Source organism: Notolepis coatsorum (genome assembly GCF_963971535.1).
Source record: "Notolepis coatsorum genome assembly, chromosome: 2".
Taxonomy (NCBI): domain Eukaryota; kingdom Metazoa; phylum Chordata; class Actinopteri; order Aulopiformes; family Paralepididae; genus Notolepis; species Notolepis coatsorum.
In genome coordinates this window covers 39,596,898-39,602,628 of record NC_140166.1, presented here as the reverse complement: position 1 = coordinate 39,602,628, position 5,731 = coordinate 39,596,898, and positions in this window count along the sequence as shown.

Here is a 5,731-nt window from a genome sequence, read left to right as displayed (position 1 = left end):
CCACTGTAACTGAGAAGCCGTCGGTCTTGCTGAGTTTGTTATTTGAACCGAAGAGAATGGACTCTGTTTTGCCCATGTGTAATGATAGTTTGTTATCAGCGAGCCATATGCAGATTCTGCCTAGTTCCGAGCTGAGGGTTTTTTCAACCTGTAACTTGTTCTTGTCAGAGACCAGCAGGGCTGAGTCGTCCGCAAACAGGAACAAGTTGCAGTCACAAGCTGACGACATGTCATTTGCATAAATTAGGAACAGTAGCGGTCCTAGTATGCTTCCTTGTGGAACACCACAGCTCACTGTGAGGGGGGGGGATAGGGTACCGTTTACCTCCACCATCTGTTCCCTCCCCTCAAGGTAGGATTGCATCCAGCTCACTGATAGACTATCAAAACCAATTGCTTTTAGCTTGTCAATCAGAATGGAGTGATTGACCGTGTCAAAGGCCTTTTGTAGGTCCAGCATGACCATGCCGCAGTATTTGCCTGCGTCCACCTCTTGTTTGATGTGGTCATTCAAATAGAGAAGGCATGTGTCAGTGGAGTGGGATGTTCTGAAGCCAGATTGGAATTCGTAGATTAGATTTTTTTCCGCTAGGTACTTTTCGACCTGTTCGTAGACTATTTTTTCCATGACTTTCGAGATGGAGGTGAGAATAGAAACAGGGCGGTAGTTGCCTGGGTCTAATTTGCTGCCCTTTTTGTGCAGAGGGGTCACCCTCGCAATTTTGAAGTCCTTGGGGACGTGTCCCTGTTTTATGGAGAGGTTTATTATGTGTGTGATGATTGGTGTGATGGCGGCTGCTGAGTCTCTGAGGAATTTGGAGGGGATGTTGTCATGGCCAGTGGCCTTGTTAGGTTGGAGGGCGCTCAGTTTATTGAGTACCTCATCTGTTGTTACCATTTCCAGCTTGAAGTCGTCCTTGCGGACCCCTAGGTTTTTGTAGTAAGCTACTATGTGTTCTACCCCATAAAGCCCTGAGTGGGAGGGTAGTTTGTTTACCAGTGTTGTGGCTATGTTTGTGTTGGCGGTCTCGAAGCTGTTGAGTTGCGAAACGACATGTTTTTAATTGGGCTGAAGTCATCGGCAGGGAGGTTGAGTGACACACGGCCATTATGCATAGGGTGCATGCGCCAGCGTTGCGTAATCGTACACCTTCTGGCTTCGCTCACACCGCTAAAAATACCAGTAAGATCTGGGCATTCATTCGATAGGAATGGATCCTTGCGAGCAGGGCCGTTTCTAGCTTTTTGGGGGCCCTATGCAAAATGTTGTTTGGGGGCCCCTATTTTGTGAAACTATGGTAGGGGGATTCCAAACCCTCTAAGGTGGGCATGCATTTAACATATAAATGCATCAATCTGGTGCACTTTAAGAGGAAAAGAGGCTAGATCCGTGAAAAACGTGTATATCTTTTTTTCCTCACAAATTCAAATCAAACAAGTTGACCCTAATGGGGGAAAATGATAATAAATGTGAAACACTTTTCCAAATCGGCATAACATCTCCCAAATGACAGATGTCCTTAAAATGTTTATTTTAAATGTTGAGAAACGCCCAGTTGCGGTCATAAGCAGTTGCCTATCGGTTAAATGTTTTAAGCTGATGATTTGTTACATCCCTACAGGATATTGTATATAATATATATTTTTTAGCATATAGGTGCTTTCACTCAACACACGAGAGTGCTTGGCTACCAAGAGAGACTGGAATTCTTTTTTTTTAAAGGGGAACTATTTTACTATTTTTTTCACTATTTGGGCACTTTTACACAATTCCTGTGAGTCTATGGAACACCTCTGTAATATATATATTTTTTTTATTCATTGTTTTGTATTTCTAATCAAGTCCTCAAAAACAGCATTTTTCTACCTCAAGATCTCGAGCTGTTTTGAGCTGATGTGGACTGGGGTGCAGGTGCTGGTGCCTGAGGAGCCACATTAACATGCAGCAGTGACTATATGACATCACATATAGGCACATTTTCAAACGACTCAGTTCAGTGAGGGTGAATATTGTGAGAGGAGAATTGGAAGAATGCGCCAATATGAGAATTTTGAGACATAGATCATATTAATATAAGTTCACATAGCTAGGAAACAATGCTAAACACTCAAAAAGGCCATTTATAAGATAGTTCCCGGCTAAAATGGCAGCTTCGGGGGCCCTATGGCAAATGGCTGCATTTATATAGCGCTTTTATCCAAAGCGCTTTACATTTTGTTCCTCACATTTTTACCCATTCACTCACACATTCACACACCGATGGCAGAGGTTTGATTGATTGATTGATTGAAAATTGTATTAACAGATTGCAGAATGGGGGTGGCTACGTGGCGTAGTGGGCAAGGCGCTCGCCACGAATGCGGAGACGCTGGGCTCGCCTGTTCGAGCCCAGCGCTCCACATTGCTTTCAGTTTAGCTGGTCGTTCATACTAATACACATTGGCCGTATTAGGGGGTGGGAAACTGATGGGTGGGGATCGGGCGTTGTGGACGGCGACTCCTACAGGTCGGTTGGTGCGCCTGCGCAGTAGAATCAGGAAGTGTCGGGGGCAGCGTGAGCCTCCCACGCGTTACTCCTCGCCACTGAGAGATCGAGCTGCGCAGGTGAAAAGATGCGACTGCTGTTACCTCAAGTACCGGAGGGGACTTGTGCTATGTATGACTTAGTCCACATTGCAGCCGGCTTGTGGGAGGCGAGAAACAGCGTTCGTGACAGGGGAGGGTTGAATTGGATGATACGAAATTGGGATGGGAGAAAATATAGAGAATGGGAGAAAAAGTGGATACAAAAAAAACAGATTGCAGAATGGGTACAATATAGTACAGCTCAATACACACAATTGTTAAGGGGATGACCAGAGAAAGACTTTCGTCTTGTTTACATCAGGGTCCCCCATTTTCAATTCATCATAACATACAGTATATGATATACATGACATACAGATAGACAGTACTGTTACATCTAGACATTTATGACATACCACATCTACAAATATACAGTACTGTTTGTGATACAAAAATAGTCTAAAAAGAGAGTATATACATTTGAGGGGGAATAAACTGTACATTGGAGGAGGTTGGGTATAGGTGGGGTGGGGGGGGGTGGGTAGGTGGGAAACTGTACATTAGAAGAGGTTGGGTAGGTGGGGTGGGGGGGGGGGGGTTGGGTAGGCGGGGTGGGGCAACTGTACATTGGAGGGGATTGGGTTTGGACATTTACGGAGGCCAGTTTCGAATTGTAGTCTCCCGTAGGTGCTCTTTGAGAGTGGTTTTGAAAGTGGGTAGTGATTCACATTCCTTTACAGCTGTGGGTAGGGCGTTCCACATTGTTGTGGCATAATTACGAAACGTGTTTAGTCCCTTGTTTGAGCCGAATCTGGGTTTAACATGATTTGTGGCGCTCCCTCTGGTGTTGTGGTCATGGTATTCACTGACCTTTGGGATGTATTTTGACATGTACATGGGTACCTTAGTGCTGTAGTGTATCTTGTAGACCAGGCCCATTGCAAGTTGCTGTACTCTGTCGTCTACTCTAAGCCATCCTAGGTTGTCAAAGTGGCCAGGGGTGAGGTGGGTTCTAGTAGTAAGGTCAAGCAGTATTGTATATTAGTATACTGCACAGTATTGTATATTATATGGTAACTCAGTTACGTCTATTCTGCATCGAACATTGTACATATGTCTATACTGAACACTGTGACCTAATTTTTTTTACTTCTAATTTACATGCTATACTATGTTATTTTATTTCATACTTATCTTGTCTTGCACAGTCTCTGGAGCGCAACAGTAAGAAGCATTTTGTATAAAAGTATTCTGTACTTCTGTATGACAACTATTAAAGAAACTTGAAACTAGTCTGACCAGTTTGTTTTGTGATGTTTGTAATTTAGTTTTTAGCACATTTGAGGTGCTTTGGTACCATGCGGTGCAAGCATAGTCGTAGTACCCTTGAATGAGTGCTCCTGCCAGAGTCTTCTTGTTTACCAGAGAGGAGATCCGGTACAAGAATCTAGTTCGTTAGTTGACTTTTTTGATTACATTGGATGCCATTTTGTCACAGGAAAGATTTGCCTCTAGGATGGAACCCAGGTATGTAATTTAATCTTTTCTTGTGACAATATTGTCACCCACTGTAACTGAGAAGCCATCGGTCTTGCTGAGTTTGTTTTTGAACCGAAGAGAACGGACTCTGTTTTACCCAGGTGTAATGATAGTTTGTTATCAGCGAGCCAGGTGCAGATTCTGCTGAGTTCCGAGCTGAGGGTTTTTTCAACCTGTAACTTGTTCCTGTCAGAGACCAGCAGGGCTGAGTCGTCCGTGAACAGGAACAAGTTGCAGTCACAAGCTGACGACATGTCATTTGTATAAATTAGGAACAGTAACGGTCCTAGTATGCTTCCTTGTGGAACACCACAGCTCACTGGGAGGGGGGGGGGATAGAGTACCGTTTACCTCCACCATCTGTTCTCTCCCTGATCGGCCTGTTTGAGGACACCAACCTGTGCGCCATCCACGCCAAGAGGGTGACCATCATGCCCAAAGACATCCAGCTGGCCCGCCGCATCCATGGAGAACGCGCTTAAATCGGCTTTGTTTTTCTACATTCATAACCCAAAGGCTCAAGTCAAGTCAAGTCAAGTCAAGTCAAGTCAAGTCAAGTCAAGTCAAGTCAAGTCAAGTCAAGTCAAGTCAAGTCAAGTCAAGTCAAGTCAAGAGTTTTATTTGTCACGGCATACAAGTATACAGTGAAATGCGGGGGGGTCTCTTTTAAGAGCTACGACCGTAATCATGAAAAGTACATTCCATTAACTCATTAATTCGACATGCTTTTTTCCCCCACCTACCCAACCGCCTCCAATGTACAGTTTTATTCCCCCTCAAATGTATATACTCTTTTTAGAAACTCTTGTCTATTAATCAGACGCCAGGGTCTATATGAAAGGCGTTGCAATCTTAAACAGTACTGTATATTTGTAGATCTGGTATGTCATAAATGTCTGGATTTAATAGTACTGTATATGTATGTCATATGTTATGATGAATTGAAAATGGGGGACCCTGATGTAAACAAGTCTTTCTCTGGTCTGCATCCCCTTAACAATTGTGTGTATTGAGCCGTACTGTATTGTACCCATTCTGCAATCTGTTAATAAAATGTTCAATCAATCAATTCAATCAATCCCCTCCAGGTAGGATTGCATCCAGCTCACTGAATGGAGTGATTGACAGTGTCGAAGGCCTTTTGTAGGTCCAGCATGACCATGCCGCAGTATTTGCCCGCGTCCACCTCTTGTTTGATGTGGTCGTTCAAATAGAGAAGGCATGAGTCAGTGGAGTGGGATGTTCTAAAGCCAGATTGGAATTCGTAGATTCGATTTTTTCCCGCAAGGTACTTTTCGACCTGTTCGTATACTTTTTTCCCCATGACTTTCGAGATGGAGGTAAGAATAGAAACAGGGCGGTAGTTGCCTGGGTCCAATTTGCTGCCCTTTTTGTGCAGGGGGGTTACTCTAGCAATTTTGAAGTCTTTGGGTATGTGTCCCTGTTTTATAGAGAGGTTTATTATGTGTGTGATGACTGGGGTGATGGCGGCTGCTGAGTCTCTGAGAAATTTGGAGGGGATATTGTCATGGCCAGTGGCCTTGTTAGGTAATTGGAGGGCATTCAGTTTTTTGTGTACCTCAGCGGTTACCATTTCTAGTTTGAAATCGTCTTTGCGGACCCCTA